At 41.1% G+C, this 24,738-nt stretch overlaps 1 long non-coding RNA gene across 1 annotated transcript in view; it reads left to right on the top strand.

The window, feature by feature from the left end:
• The window catches only part of LOC138990760 (uncharacterized), a 29,667-nt gene extending 9,616 nt beyond the window's left edge, over positions 1–20,051 (top strand). The window contains exons 2-3 of the long non-coding RNA XR_011466861.1: positions 7,283–7,413; positions 19,517–20,051. This is a non-coding gene — a long non-coding RNA (uncharacterized lncRNA). The remainder of the gene's footprint in view (positions 1–7,282; positions 7,414–19,516) is intronic.
• The last annotated feature ends 4,687 nt before the right edge of the window (positions 20,052–24,738 follow it).

Here is a 24,738-nt window from a genome sequence, read left to right on the forward strand (position 1 = left end):
GAGGTAATTTGCACACCATACCATTAATGCATTTTATGGGTATAACTCAGGGAAGTTTTTAGTGGTGTCGCAAGGTGGTCTGGCCTGATTTTTCACCCCCACATCCCACTCAGCTCCTTTCTTTAACCCAAATTCTCCAAACCTCTTCCAACTCTGTTTTTTTCTCCTTCAAGTAACTCACTTAATAGCATCATTAACGCTTGTTCAATCAAGCAAGGAGACCCAGGTTAAGTAGATGGCATGCTTCTCTTCTTGCCCAGTGAGAAAAATCCAGTTTATTCTTCCTCCAAAGTGTTTCTCAATTCTGCCTCCAAAGTCTCAGTTCTCTCCCTTGAAACCCACTCAGGTCGGAGCCATGTTTCAGGCCTCCCTGAATTCTCACATGAACTGATGTGAAGGCTGCCATGTGATTTTCCACTGGTAGACCCTTCCCAGCTTTCATTGACTCATGTCCTGGACTCCCTGAGCCCAAATCTGTTCATCTTTCTCTTGTGTCTCTCAGCAACTATGAGGTCAGTGTAGACACTTGCTGCTTACCTGGGACCTTTACCATCTGGCTTCAGTCCACACTTCCCGTTGCAGTTCCTACCCCTTTCCTGGTCATCCATTCTAAAATTTCCACCACGCTTCTAAACTACAAGGCATCAGTGTATTTAGGTACATGGGCTCTCTTATACATATTTATCTTTGCACCAAGATTACTCCTTTCCTCTCTTTTCTCTGTTCCCTGCCTGGGGAATTCTTCCATATCCTCCATACACCAAACATGATACCAGCTTGGTGAAACCTTTCCTGAATACTCAGGACTGTGTGCTCAGATGTCCCAAGCTGCTACTGCACTCTGCAAAAACTTCTTTTTCTGTGTGGATGTTAAACTGCAATAAGCTCTTTCAACTGCTGGGGGAAGTTCTTTAAGACCAGGGACTGCCCTGTCTAACTCAGTAGGTCCTGCCATTCTGAATTCATGGAAAGGCTTGATATGTGATGCTGAGTGAATGAAAGTCAGTATTCTCTTCAAGGTCATCTTCAGTACAGTCGATGTCACAGTGATTTCCCTGGAGGTCCAGTGGTTAAGACTCCATGTTTCCAATGCTGAGGGCATGAGTTTGATCCCAGGTCAGGGAATTAAGGCTTCACTGGTGGCCCAGATGGTAAAGAATCTGTCTGCAGTATGGGAGACTTGAGTTCGATCCCTGGGTTGGGAAGATGGCCTGGAGAAGGGAATGACAACCTACTCCCAGCATTTTTGCCTGGAGAATTCCGTGGACAGAGGAGCCTGGGTACAGTCCATCGGGTTGCAAATAGTCAGACATGACTGAGTGACTTTCACACACACACACTCAGGGAACTAAGATCCTACATGCTGCAGGGCCAAAAAAAAAATCAGTGTCACATTTTTTTAGAAACTGGCCAGGTGACATCTTCGGTACTGATCTGGTTTGGAATTTTTATCTCTATGCTGATTTCTCACCATTTTTTTTTCCTTCTGGCTGTGCAACATGGCTTGTGGGACCTTAGTCCCCCAACCAGGGATCAAACATGTGCCCTCAGCAAGAAGAGTACAGAGTCCTGACTACTGGACTGCCTGGAAATTCCCTTTTCTCATTTCTTCAATATTTAAGAATATTTTTCCCATTAGGCAGAAAGAGGGACATCTGGTCCCTTTTTCAGACCGAGCTTGTTTAGGACTTGCCTGGTAGGAGAGAAGAAGCCATGTGTCCCTTCTCTGGACTCCCAGGCCCATGGAGTCCAGTTGTCCTTGGAATCCAGGAAATCGGTGAGAATGGGGTGGGCGGGAAAAGAAGCTGGAAGGTAAGACTAAAAATAAAGAGAACTTTTAACGAATTTATTGAAGGTTTGGGGAGAATAGAGATGAAGAGAGAAGAGTGATATGCTGTGAATGACATTAGATTTTGAGCATTAATTATATTTAAAAAATCCATTCCTCAGTAAAATGCTTAGAATGTAACAACCAGATGGTATATTTTGCTTTTTATGATTTTTAACATTTACATTCCTGCTGGTTTTATGAGGAGTTATTTGACTTTTAGTGACTCAGATTTCCGATTGAGGATTGTGGTTGACATGGTTTAGGGCATCACCCACCACCCATGTGCACTCCTGGGGAGAGATTCCTCACACAGCATCTCCATTCCAGGTGGTGCATTTTTTCCCCCACCACAGGATCATTTCTTAACCCTTTCTCTTCTGTTCTGGGGAGGGAACTGACAAGAACCTCAAGGGCAGCCAATCTATAATCTCTGACTGTAGCTCTGCTTCAAAAAAATAAGATGGGGCAATCAGACTTTTGTGTCTTGGAGTAAGCCACTGGGAAAGAAATTTCCAAAAGCTATTCAGAGATGAATGGAGTTAGTAGCCATTCAAACCCAAGCCATTAGTGAATGTGAAGAAGCACACAGAGCATAGATGAACAGAGACGCAGGCATTGTTTTTTGTCCAGTCACTCAGTTGTGTCTGACTCTTTGTGACCCCATGGGCTGCAACACACCAGGCTTCCCTGTCCTTCACTATCTCCTGGAAGTTGCTCAAACTCATGTCCATTGAGTTGATGATGCCATCCAATCATCTTATCCTCTGCTGCCCTCTTCTCCTTTTGCCTTCAATCTTTCCCCGCATCAAAGTCTTTTCCTATGAGTCGGGCTTTCACATCAGGTGGCCAGGGGATTGGAGCTTTGGTAACAGTTCTTGCAGTGAATATTCAGGGCTGATTTCCTCTAGTATTAACTAGTTTGAATAAGTGATATTAAGAATACAAAACAGCCAAAAGAGAAAACTCAGTTTATTACAGTTTCCAGGCAAGAAAGACCTACATTTGGAAACACATCAGTATAGCAGCAGTCTATATCTGTATCTTTATCTTTATCTATATCTATATCATGTTGGGTGAATGAATAGGGTTTTGACTAGCTCAAACAGAAGTGGGAAGATTATGGCAAGACCTATCAGAGAAGGAAAAAAGTTCCATTGTCCCCAGACTGAACTGAGGGTGTGTCACCATGCTCACCATTCTAATTTGTCTCAGAATACCCAAGTGGCACAGTGGTAAAGAACACAACTGTCAATGCTGGAGATTGTGAATTCGATCCCTGGGTCAGGAAGATCCCCTGGAGTAGGAAATGGCAACCCTCTCCAGTATTCTTGCCTGGAGAATCCCATGGACAGAGGAGCCTGGAGGGCTACAGTCCATGAGATCCCAAAGAGTAGGACATGACTGAGGACCATAGTATTAGTACAATGTATTTAGTTTGTTTTTGTAGCCCCTAATGTGGTTTTAAAGACTAAGTTCTCAAGGTCCTTAACTTTATAGAATAAAGCTTTTCAATATATGTCCTTGATGCTGATATGACTGAACAGAACAAGGTTTATTAGTTTGCTAGTCTTAGAACTTATTAACCAGAGAAATTTCTACAAATTTACACAGCATACACATGTGCTTGTACTACCTTGCCCTTAAGTGCAGTAACTTTATCAAAGTATTAAGGAATCATGAATATGCTGTTAAAGAATGGACATCAAACAATAATGACCCACAAAAACAAGTTACTGTTTGTTTCTCAGGCCATAAATGAGAATAGACATTCACAAGTGCATGCTTGTGGTTACTGTTGCTCTTGATTTAACCTGACACTATTGGATCTGCATGGTGGTGGAGTTATAAGAAACTATTTCATAAACCCTACAACTATGTCTGAATTCTGATTATGATGGGGCCCATAATGGAGGTCAGTCAGCCCACTTGGAGGTCATTCATCATTCCCTTATTTCCTAGAGACAGTTTCAAAATGGAGAAATTTGTAAGGACCCTGCTCAAGTGGAACTTTAGCTATAATCAGGGAATCACAGAAGCTCCAAAATTGCACTGAGCTGCACAAAGTTTTCTGAGAAAGATTTCTAAGTTCACATTTACAGAGTATGTTCATGGCATCCTTATATGAGATCACATTTAGGACATATCCCTATATTTGAATTCCAAGTTTTCACCAGACTATATTAATGACTCTTCAAGTTGAAAATATTATTTTGTAGACATTAATCAGGCTGTTGGCTTCCCAGGTAGCACTAGTGGGTAAAGAACCCAATGCAGGAAATAAGAGACACGAGTTTGATCCCTGGGTCAGGAAGATCCCCTGGATGAGAGCACAGCAACCCACTCCAGTATTCTTGCCTGGGGAATCCCATGGACAGAGGAGCCTGGTGGGCTACAGCCTAGAGTCACAAAGAGTTGGACATGACTGAAGCAACTTAGCACACACACATGCAATCAGGCTGTATTATTGGTATCCATTCTTTAAAAAATTGCATCATCTTTAAATGCATTTAAATGCATTAGATTCAAGATCCATGAAAAACAACTCTGGAGAGGAATTTTAAACTTTAACCTCACCACAAAATGCTTAGTCTGTAAGAGGAAGTGTCATGACGACTTTGTCATTATCTACTTTCAGTAGGTTTGGAAATAACATTCAGATATGATAATCAAGATTAAGTCCTAAGAATGCATTATAATCCAGGGAAACTTCTTTCTTCTTTCAGTTCAGTCCAGTTCAGTTTAGTCGCTCAGTCATATCTGACTTGCGATCCCAAGGACTGTAGCACGCCAGGATTCCCTGTCTATCACCAACTCCCAGAGCTTGCTCAAACTCATGTCCATTGAGTTGGTGATGCCATCCAACCATCTCATCCTCTGTCATCCCCTTCTCTTCCTGCTTTCAATCCTTCTGAGCATCAGGGTCTTTTCCAAGGAGTCAGTTCTTCATATCAGGTGGCCCAAGTATTGGAGTTTCAGCTTCAGCATCAGTCCTTCCAATGAATATTCAGGACTAATTTCCTTTAGGATTGACTGGTTTGATCTCCTTGCAGTCCAAGGGACTCTCAAGAGTCTTCTCCAACACCACAGTTCAAAAGCATCAATTCTTTGGCGCTCAGCTTTCTTTATAGTCTTTATAGTCTATATTCTTTATAGAATAAACTCTCAACTTTCTTCTTTACATAGAAATATTGACTTGAAGGTGAGAACAGTAACAATTATAGAAATGAAGTTAAGCATTGCAATCTGATACATTCATTTTTACCCAGGAGTGTTCTCCTGAATTTAATGATGTTTCATAGACACTAAGAGTATTTTCATAAGTGGATTCTTCTTAGCTAAGAACTAGTACATCAACATTTCTACAAAGAAATCCCTTGAAAATATTTTTTTTCTGTTATTTGAGTGTAACTCAAGCTCTCTCAACTTATTTTTCTTTTTTACTAAATGATTGGAATGAAAACAGAACATATGTTTAACTTATGGATACTTCTAGTGAAGAGTAATTATTAACATCATTAGACAAAATGGCATCAACTTTGTGAGAAAGCAAATTATTGTATTACCTCCTCGATCTAATTAAATCCAAATAATTTTTTTTAAAGGCAGAATTTGAGACACAAGAATTTTCTGTCAGTGAGAATTCATGAATTTGATTCAATGCCATTTTGGAGACCCGCTAAGAATAAGAGAGTTCTGATTTGAACATTTTCCAAGTTCAACCATGCCTGACCTGGTTCCTTGGGGTGAGGAAGTTATTGCTAGATGCATTCCTGAAGATGTGGGGTAAATGATATTCCCTCAGAACTCTCCAAGTCCTAAGTTATGAGTCTGTGTGGGAGTTGGGAAGTGGCCAAGGGTGGTTGTGTGGAGGGGATGATTCTGTGTGCAGATAAACATCTGCAGAAGCTACCAGTTTTGCCCGGTGACAAGTTTGAGTGTGTTCCACCATTTTTCACTGAGAGTAAGTTCCTCGCAGCAGAATGAGCTGCAGAAGCAGCTCTGTTTCCTGGAAAGAGGGTGGGAGCAATGGTCTCTCTGTTCACGGGGCAGACTAGAGAAAAAGTGAGGATGAGAGAAGAAGCGGGAGAAGTCCTCTGAACTCTCCTCACCGAGTCTGGGGAAGGCAGGGTGAGCTCCTCGGGGTTCTTATGAGAAAGCAACGCTGAGGCCCTGATGGAAATTTATAATGACTAAATAGTTTAGCAACAAAATACAGTAAGTCCCCTACAAATGAACTTTGAAGTTGCAAAATTTAAAAAATGTGAACATGTGCTTGCGTGTCCAATCGTGTAAGTTCATGTGCCTGGCATACATTGTCACGTGCGTGCATTCTTGACAAAGGGTTGTGCTTTTATACACTTTAGTGCAGTAGTACAGTATCTTTATTTCAAGCCCAGGAGGGACCCAAGCATCACTGGATCATTTTTTCAGAAGGGTAGGTAGAATTGAAACCAGTAAAGAGCCAGAACCTGTGCCATCAAGGTCAGGCATGTGTGATATTTCAGCTTGTCCTCCATCTCCTATTGCTGAAGACCCTTCAGCTCTACCATCTCCTGCCTCCTCTCCCTCCTCCAGTCATTTACTATTCTTGCCTATTTACTCAATGCCAGCTCCTGTATGCCAGCTATTGTACTATACAGATGTACTATTCAAAGTACTGTACTGTAACATTAAAAATATTTTTGGTGTGTGTGTTTGTTTTTTCTGTATTATTTGCATGAAAAGTAAACCTATTACAGTATAATATCGTATAGCTGATTGTGTTATTTGGATACGTAGGCTAAATTTGTTGAACTTATGAACAAATTGGACTTACGAACATGCTCTGGAAAAGGAACTTATTTGTATGTAGGGAACTTATTGTGATGTAGACTTGGAATGGAGTTGATCAGAGGAGGAACCAAAGGACAAGAAGAAGGAAAAGAGAAAGAGAAATGGAGAAAACCCTGAATGGCCATTTCAGCACATGCTGGTACAAACTAAGCCTTGAGTCTCAAAAAATTTCACTTCAAATAAAGAAATAAAAGGAAGGAAAAAATCTGAGAATCTCTCGAAAAATTTCAGTCAAGTTTCAAATTTATGTACCTTCCTCCTCCCCACCCCTAGCCTTTATCTTAAATTCAAGAGGAATGCAACCTTTCCTTGATGATTTTTTCCAGAATTAAGTACTTTAAAAAATGGTAGATTAAAGAGAGTTGCAAAGGTCTGGGATTCATCAACCGGAGATCTAAGAAAGTAGGGTTTTTCTTTGTTTTGAAGTTTTCACAAAAAACTGTCTTCCATTTTTCAGTTTGGATCCTGTTTAAAAAGGTGCAAAGCATAATAGTAAGAGTTTTTCCATGAATTCTTCTCAGTTTGTACAACATAGGAAATCTTAGAGAGTTGGGGGCGGGGCGGGGTGGAAAGGGCAGATTAAAGCTCCCTCCCATAACTTAATTTCTGCTTTTATAGATCAAGTTTTGAGAAGATGTATAGAGGAAGAACTCCAGTACAACAGTGGTCCCCAGCCTTTTTGGCACCAGGAGCTGGCGTCTTGGAAGACAATTTTTCATGGACTGAAGGAGGCAGAGGATGGTTTCAGGGTAATTCAAGTGCATTACATTTATTGTGTACTTTATGTCTAGAATTATTACATCATCCCCACCTCAGATCATCAGGCATTAGATCCTGGAGGTTGGGGACACCTGCAGCAAAGGACCAGCCTGGAAATTTTTTGTATTTTCAAAATAGGTGGAAACCTGGGTAAATAATGGTTTCCTTTCTTCCTGTGTTAAAAATTGTGTCCACATACTTGTACATGTATGGCTGAGGCCCTTCCCTGTTCACCAGAAACTATCAAAACATTGTTTGTTAATTGGCTATACCTCAATATAAAATAAAAAGTTAAGAAAGAAATTGCATCTTTGAACCATAGTAGGTACTTGTTTAAATTGAAGAAAAGTAAGGAAAACCACTAGACTATTCAGGTTTGATCTATATCAAATCCTTTATGATTATACAGTGAAAGTGTATTAGATCTGATAGACAAAGTGACTGAAGAACTATGAACGGAGGTTCATGACATTGTACAGGAGTCCGTGATCAAGATCATCCCCAAGAAAAAGAAATGCAAGAAGGCAAAATGGTTGTCTGAGGAGGTCTTACAAAGAGCTGAGAAAAGAGAAACTAAAGGCAAAGGAGAAAAGGAAAGATTCATACCCATCTGAATGCAGAGTTCCAAAGAATAGTAAGGAGAGATAAGAAAGCCTTCCTCAGTGATCAGTGCAAAGAAATAGAGGAAAACAATAGAATGGGAAAGATTAGATATCTCTTCAAGAAAATTAGAGATACCAAGGGAACATTTCATGCAAAGATGGGCACAAAAGAACAGAAATAGTATGGATATAACAGAAGCAGAAAATATTAAGAAGAGGTGGCAAGAATACACAGAAGAACTATACACAGAATTATACACAGAAGAAAAAGATCTTCATGATCCAGATGACCACAATGGTGTGATCACTCACTTAGAGCCAGGAATCTTGGTATGCAAAGTCAAGTGGGCCATAGAAAGCATCACTATGAACAAAGCTAGTGGAGGTGATGGAATTCCAGTTGAGCTATTTCAAATCCTAAAAGATGATGCTGTGAAAGGGCTGCACTCAATATGCCAGCAAATTTGAAAGACTCAGCAGTGGTCACAAGATTGGAAAATGTCAGTTTTCATTGCAATCCCCAAAAAGGCAATGCCAAAGACTGTTCAAACTACTGCACAATGGCACTCATCTCACATGCTAGCAAAATAATGCTCAAAATTCTCCAAGCCATGCTTCAACAGTATGTGAACCAAGAACTTCCAAATGTTCATGCTGGATTTAGAAAAGAGAGAGGAACTAGAGATCAAGTTGCCAAGATCTGTTAGATCACAGAAAAGGCAAGAGAGTTCCAGAGAAACATCTACTTCTGGTTTATTGCCTACACCAAAGCCTTTGACTGTGTGCATCACAACAAACTGTGGAAAATTCTGAAAGAGATGGGAATACCAGACCACCTTACCTGCCTTCTGAGAAATCTGTATGCAGGTCAAGAAGCAACAGTTAGAATCAGACATGGAACAATGGACTGGTTCCAAATTGGGAAAGGAATACATCAAGGCTATATATTGTCACCTTGTTTTTTTAACTTCTATGCAGAGTATATCATGTGAAATGCTGGGCTGGATGAAGCTCAGTTGGAATCAAGATTGCCAGGAGAAATATCAGTACCCTCAGATATGCAGATGACACCACCCTTATGGCTGAAAGTGAAGAAGAACTAAAGAGCCTCTTGATGAAAGTGAAAGAGGAGAGTGAAAAGTTGGCTTAAAAATCAACATTCAGGTAAAAAAAAAAAATCAACATTCAAAAAACGAAGATCATGGCATCAAGTCCCATCACTTCATGGCAAATAGATGAGGAAAAAATGGAAACAGTGATAGATTTTATTTTGGTGGGTTCCAAAATCACTTCAGATGGTGACTGCAGCCATGAAATTAGAAAAGAAGCTATGACCAACCTAGACAGCATATTAAGAAGTAGAGACATTACTTTGCTTACAGAGGCCTGTCTAGTCAAAGCTATGGTTTTTCCAGTAGTCATGTATGGATGTGAGAGTTGGACCATAAAGAAAGCTCAGCACTGAAGAATTGATGCTTTTGAACTGTGGTATTGTAGAAGACTCTTGAGAGTTCCTTGGACTACAGGGAGATCAAATCAGTCAACCCTAAAGGAAATCGGTCCTGAATATTCACTGGAAAGACTGATGCTGAAGCTGAAGCTCCAATACTTTGGCCACCTGATACAAAGAGCTGACTCACTGCAAAAGACCCTGATGCTGGGAAATATTGAAGGCAGGAGGGGAAGGGGATGACAGAGGATGAGATGGTTTGATGGCATCACTGACTCAATGGACATGAGTTTGAGCAAGCTCTGGGAGTTGGTAAAGGGCAGGGAATCCTTGTGTGCTGCAGTCCATGGGGTCGCAAAGAGTTGGACTGAATTGAGGTACTACTTGCTCAGCAGACATTTCTGACCTTCTAGAAGGTGCTGTGAACTTGGGGTGGACCCCACCTCAGGCAGACACCCCTATGTGTGGACTCCATGCAGCACTAAGAGGACATTTGGAAGCACCTGAATTCATGCAGTGCCTACCAAAAAAGTTTTTCAAGTGGGTTGACTGGTCTGCAAGCAGAACCAAGAAATTCTCAGTGAGCAGGGTCACTGGCTGTTTCCAAAAGCTAGACCCTCAGACAGATTGTCACCGGAGCCCAGAGGCTCTTCAGCTGTATCCAAGCTTTCCTGTCCCAGTAATAGGTGCCAATCAACCCCAGAATAACTACTTATTATACACTCAGGATGAAGACATCAATTTGATAAAAATGAAAATGGCACATTTAAGCTGTCAACTTATCAAGCCTATTTGTCTCATTACTTTTAATGAAAAAACTCAGATATTCTTTAGTTTTTTCAGGAATACATGAATTATAGTATTTCAAAAGCATAATTTTATTTTTATTTCACAAGAAAGACTGTTAAAGAACAACTTGTTTCACATTCTACTGCCAATAAATAGGTTCAGACCAAAATAGAAAAGTTGGTAAATAATGAATATATTTTTAAAATTTTACTTTCATGTAATGACATCCTAATCCATCTTGAGAACTAGCCTTATTGTGAACCTGCTTTACAGAACTACCAAGGAAACATTTTGGTCAGCAAAAATGCAGTTAAACATTTTTTTTCATATTAAAATTTATATGAGTTTGTATTTCTCTCCTTTTTTAGAATAAATGAATTTCCTGTTCTTGTGTAAATGAAGATTCTGATTAGAAAATATTTAATTAATAAAGCCATAGATTGCAGGCAAAATGGCAATTTTCAGAAGAAGGAATAGAGCCTTCAGTCTCTTACTTAATTAAGAATTGATGAGGGTAATCTCACTGATCACACTTAATGACCTCATGTTCCTTCAATGCAGACAAAGGAGCACTGAGCTGAAAAGGGAAGGACTCACACCAAGTCTCAAAGAGTCCTGGTTAGCACTGTTTAACTTACCTACTCCCGCTCTTGCCTGTTTTGCTGATAATAGAAAGGGTGTGTTAAAAAGCCTGCCCTTTAAGTGAAACAGGACAAACAATGGAATGAAAGGAGACTTGTATTTTTCAAACCTTTGAATTGTGCTATATCTCTCTCCCATTAACCTTCTGTTCAGCCCTGAAGACTCATTCACAGGGACTACCCTGGTGACTCAGACAGTACAGATTCTGTCTGCAGTGCAGAAGATGTGGGTTCAATCCCTGGGTCAGGAAGATCCCCTGGAGGAGGGCATGGCAACCCACTCCAGTATTCTTGCCTGGAGAATCCCATGGACAGAGGAGCCAGGTGGGCCACAGTCCCAAAGTGTCGGACACAACTGAATGCTCATGCACAACAGGATTCAAGGGTTTATTTCCCCATCAAAGACCCCTTCCTCCTTTATCGATGCTCTTTTCAAATACTGAACATGACACTGACCTTTTGAGGTCTCATTTCCAACACCATGGCATTTTCCCATTAAAATGAAATCAGTTTCATCCTTTTCTATAAGAACTAAAGGAATTGAAAATGATTTAGCAAGTGATCTATATATGCAAGGATAGGAGTCCTTACAGAGATGACTCTGTATTTCCTTGTCTTCCTTCTACACAAAAGTAAACATTCAGAATCCAGAAGGTGGAGCATTATGTTAGAGGAGACACAGAATCAATACAACCATGCCCACCAGTGAAGCATGTGTCTGGGTCGCTTCTCAGGCACTGGGACAGGAGTTGCCACAGCCCAGGGCTCATTACAGCTCTCAGTCCTGTCTGCATCAGGGGCTCAGCACCACCAGGATTTTTTTCCCTCTGTGGTGTTCCCTACACCATCCGGGAGCAGAAGTACACCTGGGCAGGGGTGCACATCTGTTGATTACATTCTCTGAAAGTGGCACCTTTTCAGCAATTCTCTGATATGATTTGCTGAAATCATGCTTAAAAGATTGTGATTAAACACACACACACACACACACACACACACACTAGAGGAAGCCCTGGGAAACGAGATGGTAAGACACATAGGAATCTCTGCCAGCTTGCTGCCTTGTGTCTGGCTGGCTTCCTGATGTGTTAGAGGTTCACTTCCTCTGCCTGGGAATCCACCCATTGTCCTTGATGCAATCTATCAGAACTATCACCCTGGCCCAGGGGAGCCTCCTGTGCTGTGCAGGATGGACTAGATACTTCCTTTATCTTCTCTTGGAGGAGGCACACGCCAGAGGCCTGTGCTGCAATTACAGGCTGCTCTGCCTGCCAGAGGAATGGGGAAGTACGAGGATTAAGTATCACCGAACTTTCTAGACAGGGGAAGGAATGTCTCTAAGGATCAAACAGCAGTAGCAACAGCTAAGGAGGAAAAAACAAAAAGATTTCACAAAGTGAAGGGACCAGGAGGAGGGAGCTGCACAAGTGATGCTCCTTGTGCAGGGGGTGGGGTGGTCCTCTTATCAGTGGGAAGCAGGCTCAGGGCCCAGGAAGAGCAATGGCCCTGCTCTGGGAGGAGGTTGTCATGGCAACCAGGGACCTCCTCCAGGGATTGTTACCTGCATGGATCTTACAGGGAATTATAGCGGTGGTAGTGGTTTAGTCGCTAAGTCGTGTCTGACTCTTTGTGACCCCATGGACTGTAGGCAGCCAAGGTCCTCTGTCCTTGGGATTTCCATTTCCTTCTCCAGGGGATCTTCCTGACCCAGGGATTGAACCTGAGTCTCCTGCATTAGCAAGTGGATTCTTTACCACTGAGCCACCAGGGATGCCCTACAGGGAAGGAGGGCCTGCCAGCTAGGGTCAAACACCTGAAACTTGGAGTGGGAGGAGAAAAGACACCTGGGAAAGACCACACCTGAATCAAGCTCCTCTGAACTCCTTTTCCTCTAGGCTGTCTTGAGACCAAGAGTAAGAATCTGGCTAAGTCAGTAGAGTAAGAATCCACTACCCTTGTATCTGATCAAATTCCGGTGATATTTGATCCCCTGGGTCTGCCTTCTGCAGCAATACCGTCAGGAAGGTTTAGCTAGAGGCCCCTTCACTCTGGATGTTTCGTCTTAGTCATTCTCACCCTGCTTCTTGGCTGTAAATCCCCACTTTTCCTTGTTGCCATTGGAGTTGAGCCTAGTTCTAAACTGAGATTTCTTTTCCTCCCTTGCAATAATTCTTGTGTAAAATTTTTTTTTTTTTTTATCATTTTAGTTTTCCCCCTCTCTGACTTTTCATTGAGCTAGAAAAACTAGGTGGAGGACAGTAGTTAAGAAAATGAACATTGACAGAGAAAGCTCTAAATGATTCTCAAGAGACATCAGGCCAGGCAATAGGTATGGATGGAAACCAAAGTGAATGTAACATTTCAATTCAGTTCACCAGGTATGAGGCGGTGCTGGGCTCAGGAGAGAGCTGGATTAAGGGAGTTAAGAGATGAATGAGCCTGTCCTTGCTCTCATGCAAAGATAAGAAAATTACTCTGTTGTAGGAGAAAAGTATATACATGGCCATTTTCCTTTTTTAATGAATAGATACTTTCAAGCTTTTTCATCACTGACATTACATGTAGTAATAGAAATATGAGATGATACAGAAGAGCAAAATAAAGGGAGTAAAAATCACCCATAATTCCTCCACCTAGGTATATACATACTTCTAATTTTTTTTTCTTCTGTATGTATACTTTTGGGCTTTCCAGGTAGCACTAGTGGTAAAGAAGCCGTCTGCCAATGCAGGAGACTTGGGTTGGCTCCCTGGGTCAGGAAGATCCCCTGGAGGAGAAAATGGCAACCCAGTCCAGTATTCTTGCTGGGAAATCCCATGGACAGAGGAGGCTGGCAAAGAGGTGGACATAACTGAAAGTGTGTGCACGTGCACACACAGACACACATTTAATATGTGTTCTCAATAACCTGAAGCAGGGGTTGGCAAACTTGATCTATCAGAGCCAAGAAGTAAGTGTTTTACGCTTTACAGATCATATGCTCTCAGTTGCAACTATTCAACTCAAACAATATGTAGACAGATGAGCTCCCATAAAACAATCTACAAAAACAGGCAGTGGGCCAGGTTGGGGCCATGGCTGTAGTTTTCAAACGCGTGACTTAAATGAAGACAAAGAATGTGGTTATCAGATGTGCAGAGAACACAGAGCTATGAGGGATCTATACTATGATTGAGTGGAGTGCTGGACACATATAAAATAGTCCCTCTCATTGTTATCATCATTTCTACTGCATGATTGAGTTTTTAAATTACCTTGAAAGCATGAAAAGTGAGCAAAAAGCACAAGACTAAAATATGAATGTATGCAAGGCCACTTTTTTTTTCAAGGAATATATTGGAATGTATAAAATATGGAAACACTTGCCATGAGAGAAGTTCATATGACAAAGCCTATGAGTAGTTTCAATTAAGATGGCAAATTTAGAGGTCTTCCTTGGTGGTCCAGTGATTAAGAATCTGCCTGCCAATGCAGAGGACACAGGTTTGATCCCTGGTCCTAGAAGATTCTACATGCCCAGGGGCAGCTTAGCTCACATGCTGCAAATGCTGAAACCCATACCTTAGAGCCTGTGCTCTGCAACTAGAAAGAAGCCCCACTCGCTGCAACTAGAGAAAACCTGTGGGCAGCAATGAAGACCCAGTGCAGCCAAAAATAAATAAATAATAAAAAAGTTTAAAAAAGGTTATCCCCCTTAAAAAAGATGGCAAATTAGACACACTTATTAATCCATGCACATGTCAAGTCCACCATTAATTGGATTATTTAAATATATATGTACATATTTAAGCATATATATATATGTATGTATATTCCATCAGGAGCAAGGAAAAGGGAGAGAAGAGGACAGCTGGAAAGCTAGAAAGCAGATGGATGAATGGTTACTGGCTCAGTGGACTTGACTTAAGAAAGCTGAATCTCAGCTGGTCTTGGGAAACCTGGGAAGCCTCTGATCCTGGCTGGATAAAATCCTCAGGGCTGAGAGTTGGAAGCACCAAGTGCCCCTGGAAGATGGATGAAAGGGGAGCTAGAATCTGAAAGACAGATTTTTAAGAAATTGGTACTCCCAGTTCTGTCCTCCTTTGGGAAAGGCTGGATGTTAGTCTCTGGGGCAGGTAAACTCCTGAATCTCTGGCTGACCCGGAGGACTCTTGATAGAGCTGAAAGCTGGGATTCTCTATTGAAAACAGGAGGATTATGTGACAGTGTGCACATATTGACAGGGAGATCCCCTTACCACCAAGTCTTCTTCCCCTAGCTAGACCTAGGGTGCTGGCCTCTTCATTCTAGGCATGATGCTAAAAACTTGGCCTCTGTGTACCAGTGCCCAATAGAATCTTAGAAGTTTTGGGAGAAGTAGAAAAGAAAAGCTTTATTGCTTTGCCAGGCAAAGGGGAACACAGAGGACTTATGCCCTCACAAACTGTGTATCCTAACCTGGAAAGACTGGTGAGAAGTTTTATAACAATGGGCTTCCCATGTGGTACAGTGGTAAAGAATCTGCCTGCCAAGGCAGGAGTTGCATGAGATACAGTGTAGGTCCCTGGGTTGAGAAGATCTCCTGGAGGAGGAAATGGCAACCCATTCCAGTATTCTTGCCTAGAGAATTCCATGGACAGAGGAGCCTGGCAGGCTGCAGTCCATAGGGTTAAAAAAGTTGGACACGACTGAGCTCACATTCTCACAAAGAGCTCAAAGATACTGTTCTGTGTATCCCTTGATGTAGGACTAGGACCTGCCCCAAGGCTGTCTTGTTCCTTGGCTGTTCCTTGCTTGTCTCTGCATCCTCTCCCAAATCTTCCCTTTGGAACTCAGGGAAGGTGATGGAGACTAGAATCAGTTCCTACAAACAAGAAATGGGGGACTTGGTGAAGCTTCCATGCCCAGGAGCCCCACAGGGTCTCACTTGATTTTAGGCAGAGATTACAAAATTCTTCTCTGTCAAGCCAAATAACCCTAGGAAAAAAGATCTAAAGGTATGAACATTGGAGCTTCTCCAACTAGTTGGTTCATTCAGATGGCCCTACGGTGACACCCATAATTGACAAGCCCTGTCCACTTTTGTAGAGCTTCCAATCAGCTTTTTGATACCCAGCCAAGAATCACAGAAAATAAGAGATCAAAACAAGAGCAGGGAAAGAAAAGCAGTTTGGAAGAAACAAAGACAATACAAAAAGAAGGAAAATGTCAAATGTTAAAAAAGTAAAATGAAACGAAACTGAATTATCAGAGAGATAAGGGTAGCCATTTCACTGATGAGCTAAGAATGGGATGTTACCAAAAAAAAGAGCATTTGCAGATCACAATAAGTGCTCTTGGAAATTAAAATTATAATAGCAGAAATGGAAACCTCAATAGAATGTTTGGGAGATGAAGATGAACAAAATTCTCAAAAAACAGAGCAAAAGACAAAGTTTTGGATAGAAAAGATAAGGAAATAAGCCTCTTTTGAAAGTTTCAGCATTTCAATAAGAGAGGTCTCAGGGAAAAAGACATATGAAAATAGAGGCAGAAACATTACTAAAGAAGGGATTCAAGACTCTTCCAAAACTGAAGAACTCAAGACGACATGCAAAAATTCAGGAATCTAACTGATATCAGACTTATTCATTGCAGCACTGGAATGGGGAAAGAGCAGAGCAATGCTTTCCAAACTCTGTAGGGAAATAATTTCAGCTTCTATACTTACAGAAACCATCAATTAAGTGAAAAGGTAGAATAAAGACTATGGGGACATTTGAAATCTCAAAAGAAATGACTTTCCATGCAGCTCTGTTTAGCAAGCTACACAGGGATGTGTTCCACCAAAATATGGGAGGAAACATTTCAAGAAAGAGAATGTCATGGGATCCAGGACACAGATCAACACAAAAGAGAAATAAAAGGAATACCCAATATGACAAAAGATGTTTGCGCGAGGAGCTAGGTCTGAGAAGAGGGGGTTAGGAGCTCTGAGAAAGATTCCTTTAAAAAAAAAATTGTTAACCCGATCAATAGAGAATGAATCGAATGAATCGAGAGGAGGTTTATACAATGGGGGATGAGTTTGGGGTTTATGCGACTGGGGAAGATAAGAACATAGAAAACCAAGCAAACAAACAAAAACAATGATTAACTCCAAGGTCAACAAGAAGGCTTTCTCAGTGATGAATACTACATGACTCAGCTGTGTTGTGTGCTTGTCATGGTGATGTGAACACGAAATGTTTATAAACCCAAACTGTGATCTTGTGCGGTCGGGAGGACAGGAATGTGCAGTGTGTCATAGTGCAAAGAGGTACATCTTTCCCTTTGGAGGTGGGAAGTTGATAGACAAACCTTCAAATGACAAGACGAAGCCACACGCACCTGCTGTTTAGAATAGGGAGGCACGTACTGTAAGAGTCAGCAGAAAGCGCTGGAGTTGTTACATCTGGCGACTGGAAAATAGGGGAATGAAGGAGCCTGGTACTTGCTTTTCTTCTAACGGCTTTTACAAGTCTTCTTGACTCTTTATGCTGTTCAATGACTTTGATTTTAAAAGCCTAAGTTTAAAAAGATGTGGTTTGAATTAAACTGCTCTTGTATTTCACTTGACCATTCTCATTTCTTCTTCTTCTTTTTAAAAAATGTTTATTTATTTACTTGACTATGCCAGGTCTTAGTTGCAGCATGTGAACTCTTGGTTGCAGCATGTCAGATCTAGTTCCCTGACCAGGAATTGAGCCCGGGTTCCCTGCATCAGGAGCACGTCTTAGCCACTGGGCTACCAAGGAAATCCCTCCCATTTCTTTTTTCACACAGAGTCCTATGGTTGCTTCTACAAAGTCTGTGCAAAACTGGCTGCACACAGACTCCGTGTAGAGTTTGAGTCCCCAGAATCCACAGCACACATAGAGTATTATACCCATGAGGTCCATTATATTTTTATTTTTAATAATATTTAAATTCAAAATAGTACAATGCACATATCATTATAGAAAAAATGCAGAGATGACAAAGAGGAAGAAAATAAAAATAAACCATATTAAACTCTGGGTTTCCCTGGTGGTTCAGATGGTAAAGAATCTGCCTGCGATGGAGGAGAACCAGGTTTGATTCCTGGGTTGGCAAGATGACTTGGAGAAGGAAATGACAGCCCACTCCAGTATTCTTTCCTAGAGAATCCCATGGACAGAGGAGCCTGGCAGGCTACAATCCATGGTGTCGCAAAGAGTTGGACACAACTGAGTGACTTTCACTTCCCTTCACTTCAGACCTCTGGAAATGATCTTAATAGTTCATTAAAAGCCTTCTCAGATTTTCTAAAAATGTAATCAGACAGATTTGAATCTTATTTTTTTATATTAAGAAAAAAATAATGATTTATTTTCTATCAATACATACATACATCATAAACAACTCAGTCTAACTTTGCATATTTAATTTACTTGGATATTTTATTTTATTTTTACCTATTATATCATTATTACATGAAAGGGTTTAAGACTTCACCTTCCAATGCAGGGGGTTCAGGTTCGATCTCTGGTTGGGGAGTTTAAGATTCCATATGCCTCTTGGCCAAAAAACCAAAACACAAAAAACCCCAGAAACAATATTGTAACATATTCAGTAAAGACTTTAAAAATGATTCACATTAAAGAAAAAAAAAAAAAAAAAGAGAAATAGAACACTGCTGATACTCCAAAATGTCCCGTAAACCCAGCCCAAGGCCTGCTGAATCACACCTCCATTTTTTCTCAAGAAGTAAGTGCTATGATGACTTTTATAATAACCGTTTACTGGCTTTTCCTTATAATTATACTATCTATATATGCAACCCTAAACGAGATAGATTTTGAATCAACAAGAATTTATAAGAATGGAAATATATCTTACTTATTTTACTAAGTATTCTTTTTGTAAGTTTCAAATATATTTTTGCCTAGAATTGTAGGTTACTTATTTTACTATTTGAATAATTTTTTAAAAGAGAGGCATTCACAAAATAGCACGCAGAAATTAATGAAATGGATGATAAGATGAATATAAACTGCTTCACATAAAGAAATGATGAAGTTTAAACTCAGATAAACCATTTAGGGGAACAGGAGAAGTCACTTCATACAGATGAAAGTGTGAAAGTGTTAGTCGCTCAATCTTGTACTCCTCTTTGTGACCCATGGACTGCAGCCCATCAGGCTCCTCTGTCCATGGGATTCTTCAGGCAAGAATACAGGAGTGGGTAGCCATTTCCTTTTCCAGGGGGTCTTTCCAACCCAGGGATCGAACCTGGGTCTCCCACATTGCAGGCAGATTCTTTCCCACTGAGCCACCAGGGGAGATCCTCATATAGGTGAGCTACAGCAGAAAAGAAAAGGTGTGAATGAATTCTCATCAGGTCCTGTAGAAACCGCAGTCAGATTCCACTTAAATATAAAAATCACGTTTCTAACAATTCAAGTAATCGAAACTAGAAATATGTGGCTTTGGGGGTGGTGAATTTCCTGTTCTGGAAGTGTTTGTGCAGAGGCCCAGGACGGCTGGAAGATGGAAGTTACAGATGGAACCCCTGCCTTGGGTGGAAATTGGATTAGACAACGATGAAGGCCCCTTGCAACTTCAAAACTCTCCTCCTCTGTGACCTCTCCAGGTACTGGAGGTGACCCTGAAGACCTGGTGCCCCAGTGCACAGAGAGCACCTACTATCCGAAGCACGGGAGAGCAGCTGTTTTCAATTTCCACTGTTGACAGACCAAGAGGAAATGGCCTTTGGTTGCTGCAGTGGAAATGTCGGAGGAGCGGAAACGTGAACCCTGAGAGTCTGACGCAACAGAGGAATTGGGGAGGTTTTTGAGAAAGATCGACATTGTCTTTCTGAAATACTTTAGGCATTAGACACCTAGAGGCTATGTACCAAGATCCTTCCCCATTGCACATAGAATGTGAAACAGTGGGAAGAAGATGGGACGAATTGAAAGTAGCACTGAAACATATAGATTACCATATGTAAGATAGCCAGTGGAAATTTGCTGCATGACGCAGGGAGTTCAAATCCGGTGGTCTGTGATAACCTCTAGAGGTGGGGTGAAGTGGGAGGTGTGAGGAAGGTTCAAGAGGGAGGGGACACATGTATACTTATGGCTGGCTCATGTTGATGTATGGCAGAAACCGATAAAATATTGTAAAGCAAGTATCCTCCAAGTAGAAAGAAATAAATTTTAAAAATCTGAAGCAAAATTCAATTCTGATGTTGAAATTATTTTAATAGCCAGTTTTATTGAGAGTAAAAAATTCCAGAAATTAATATACATATTCATATACTTCATATCATTCAATTCAATTGGTACATTTGCTTATCATAAAGGGAAGTTGTAGGAAGTAACCTACTCTCTGGTCAAAGCATCTTTTTATTAGAATTATAACAAAATTCCTAGTTTCAATGTGTTTATTGCTAATAGGTACCACAGCTAGTAAGCTGGAAAATGCAGAATGTCATGTAAAAAAATGAAAACATACAAGCATTCTTTTTTCTTTTAAAGAGTTACTAGGTTTTTCTTTTCTTTTTTTAATATTTTTGGCTGTGCCATGTGGCACGTGGGATCCTATTTCCCTGACCAGGTCTCGAACCCGTGCCGCCTGCAGTGGAAGTGCAGAGCCCTGACCACTGAACCACCAGGGAAGTCCTACCAGCATTCTGAATTGCTGGTTAACTTCTGGTCAAGGAACCATTTTCATGTTTACACTTTGAGGGTCAACAATTCCAGTCCTCTGGTCATTCAGTCAAATGTTAATTTAGTTACTCCTATGAAAGGACTTTTCAGATGGAGTTAAGGTTACTAATCAGCTAACCTTAAAATAGGGAGATTATCTGGGTTTATGGGTTTGGACTAAGTGTAATCCCATGAAATCTTAAATGACAAAGAGGAAGGCAGAGGGTCAGAGTTGAGGGCAGGGGGCAGATGAGAGAGATTCCAAGTGGGTGAGGGACCTTTGAGGGCTTTCAGATGGAGGAAGGAGGCTGTGAGCTTCAGAGTGTGGGGAGGCCCCTAGACACCCACAGACCTCAGTGCTACAGCCAACACCCGAGTGAGCCTGGGAGCAGATTCATCTCTTGAACCTCTGAAAAGTAACACAGCCCCTGGACACCTTGACTTCTGCTCTGTGAAACCTGGAGCTGAGACGCCAACTAAGCCCACTGGGCCTTGTGACCTACCCACAGAGAGATGATAAATGTGTATCCTTTAAATTCCTGGTGATTTGTTCAGACAGCAAGAGAAAACTAAGATAAAGAATTGCATAGAAATTTAACAACGTTTCGACCCTGTAAATAAGAACCAAGAAACAAAAAAAAAAAAAAAAAATGAAAAGAAAAGAAACTAAGAATATTACTTTTTTTCTGAGAACACATATCCACAGCCACCTGGAGTGGCAACTTTTCTGTCGGGACTACAGTAAACCAGAAATCTGGTTCAGTCCCTAGATTTCCCTGGTGGCTCAGACAGTAAGGAATCTGCCTGCAACTTGGGAGACCTGGGTTAGGTCCCTGGGTTGGGTAGATCCCTAGGAGAAGGAAATGGCTACCCACTCCAGTTGTCTTGCCTGGAGAATCCCATGGACAGAGGAGCCTGGCGGGCTACAGTCCATGGGGTCGCAAAGAGTCGAACACGACTGAGCAACTAACATTTTGGGTTGGTCTCAGCCCTGCATTTGCTGGCAAAAGGCAGGTTGCCCAGAGTGTTTATTCCAGGCTACAGGAGATTCCTAGAATGGAATTAATATGATATTAAGTCTTTTTAAAAATATATATATTTACTTATTTATTTGACTGCATCAGGTATTAGTTGTAGCACACAAGATCTTTGTCATGTCATGTGGGATCTTTCGTTGCAGTCCAGGGATGCTCTTTGTTGTAGAATGCAGGCTTAGTTGCTCGGTGGCACGTGGGATCTTAAGTTGCCCAACCAGGTTTGGAACCCCACATCCTCTGCATTGCAAGGCAGATTCTTACCACTGGACCACCAGGGAAGTCCCTGGTACTAAGTCTTAACATTCAAAATAACTTTGCATTTTATGAGGCTACATAGGTTTAAATTTTTATACACACACACACAGACACCCTAAAAGAATAAATTGTTAAGGACGTGGAGTAGACTTTAGGGAACTCTCCATGACTGCTTTTGGGTGGTTGGTCAAATGTAAGGACTGAGCAACTAACACACACTGTTATGGTTAATTTCTGAAAGGCTGAGAATTCAAATAGGAAGAGTCAGTCTTTGTCTCGCATGCCAAAGCTGCTGGGATTTGTGCAACAAAGCACGGGAAAGAGAGGCAAGAGTGAACTTTCAGAGCTGGAATTCAGGGAAGTCTTCCTGGAGGAAGTGACATTTAGCTAGATACCCCCAGGATTCTCAAATAAATGGAAGGCATGGGTGAAAAGAGGGGTCATTAAGCGTAACACAGACCTCTGGGCTTCCTGGACTCTGGCACTGAGCCTACAATTGCTGATTTCACTTAAGTTTAAGCAAGTTATGAACAACAAAGCGTGCTTTCTCAGTAACCTACATCAGTGCACAGCCCTTGTGTTGACTTCCAATGGCATCATTATTATTCCATGACAATATTAGAGCTTTAAGTGATCATTTAACACTTGGTGTAGTTTTTACAGCTGACTAATTTTATTAGTCTGGGCAATTGCCTGCACCTGTTTCAACAGTCAAGTGGACTTTTTGCTTTTCTAAATGAACTCAATTCTGAGCAAAGTTTTAACAATGCACCTATTTTAAGAAGCAAATAGAAAAATTTGGGTTGTGCCTTCTGTACCATAGATGCTATTGTGGACATGAATGTCAGAATGTAGTCATGGACGCTTTAATTGTGCAATTTTTTTTCTCTTCTGTTTTGGCTCGTCGTCATGGATCTGGGTGGCGGGTCACTGTTGTCATCTTGCTCTTCTCTACACTATGTCACAGCCCCTGTCATTATTTAATTCTTAATTTATCTTGTTTTTTTTTTTTTTTTAAACTGAAGTATTGATTTACAATGCTGTGCTGCTTTCAGATGTGCAGCAAAATGATTCAGGTTTTTCAGATTCTTTTCCATTAGGTTTTTACATGAGTTTGGAGATAGTTCCCTGTGCTGTACAGTAAGTCCTTGCTTATTTGTATATACAATAGTGTATATCTATTCATCCCAAACTTCTAATTTATCCCTCCCTCTCCTCTCCCCTTTGGAAATGGTGAATTTGTTCGCTAGGTTTGTTTGATCAGAGTGTTTTTGGTTGGAAAGTTTTCTCTCACCCACAACATCTTGGATGTCTTAATGACTAATTTATTTTTCATAGTCCATGGACTCTTCAGAAACCAAAAATTACATTTAACTGGTTTTAGCTAGAGTCTGTTGACACAGATGATTTCAAAGTGATTTATACTTCAATTCCTTCATCCTCAGTATTCATATGAGATTAATGATAAATGAAATGATAATGGTGACATTTATGAGGCTAATGGATATTCACATTTTTAAATATGTATAAGAAAACAAGTATCTTTGAACTAAAACTTACGTTGGAGATATTTGAATCCCCTTGTGTGTGTTTTGTTTTTTGTGGGGGTTAATGCTAAGAATTACCAAAAAAAGAATCACATTTTATTACCAAGGGGTAAAAGTGCTGCCAAATTATTATATTGATGGTCCTAACGCAAAGCTTCAAAGAGGTTTCTAAATTGAGTGTTAATACTAAGATACTGAGCCCATACTCAGGCGCTGCGTTTCGTTGTTGTTTAGTCACTGAGTCATGTCCAGCTCTTTGCAACCCCATGGCCTGGAGCCCACCAGAGTCCTCTGTCCATAGGATTTCCCAGGCAAGAATACTGGAGTGGGCTGCTATTTCCTTCTCCAGGGGACCTTCCCGACCCAGGGTTGGAAACTGCATCTCTTGTGTCTCCTGCATTGTCAGGCAGATTCTTTATCACTGAGCCATTCTCTACTAGGAAGCCCCAGTCCTGGAGAAGGAAATGGCAACCTGCTCCAATATCCTTGCTTGACAGAGGAACTACAGTCCATGGGGTGGTGGAAGAGTCAGACATGACTAAATAAAATAACAGGCACTGTATTAGAAACCCCTATAATATAGTTCAGGGAGCAGTGGTTCCCATCTTCCCTTCATCAAGTTGTGCTAAGGTAGACTGACAAAAAGGGGCCAGGCTCAAAGCCACGGATTTTGGAAATGTTGGGGAGAAACAACACTACAGTTAAAACTGTGTGCAGAAAGTTTAAATTCACTGCTGTAGCTGAAACGCCAATACTTTGGCCACCTGAGGCGAAGAACTGACTCATTAGAAAAGACCCTGATGTTGGGAAAGATTTAAGGCAGGAGAAGAAGGGGATGACAGAGGATGAGATGATTGGATGGCATCATCAACTCAAAGGACATGAGTTTGAGTAAGCTCTGGGAGTTGGTGATAGACAGGGAAGCCTGGCATGCTGAAGTCCATGGGGTCGCAAAGAGTCAGACACGACTGAGTGACTGATCTAAACTGATCTTTAAAAGACATTCCCATCAATTACTTGGTTTAGTTGATTTTGGATTTTTCCCTTTTAGTTTCTAAGGCTGGTAAAAATATAATTGACTACCGAGAGAAACAAGTTCTAATTATCATTCTATTTCTGTGTCATAATTAGTTTTTATTAATTTTTCTCTTCAGATCTGGGTTGCTGTGTGCAATAATGAGCATGTCTTAGTACATGTGGGTTTTTATTCTACATTTTTAATAATACAGCTATGCTGCTGCTGCTAAGTCGCTTCAGTCGTGTCCGACTCTATGCGACCCCATAGACGGCAGCCCACCAGGCTCCCCCGTCCGTGGGATTCTC

Source organism: Bos mutus, chromosome 14 (assembly GCF_027580195.1).
Source record: "Bos mutus isolate GX-2022 chromosome 14, NWIPB_WYAK_1.1, whole genome shotgun sequence".
NCBI classification, from domain to species: domain Eukaryota; kingdom Metazoa; phylum Chordata; class Mammalia; order Artiodactyla; family Bovidae; genus Bos; species Bos mutus.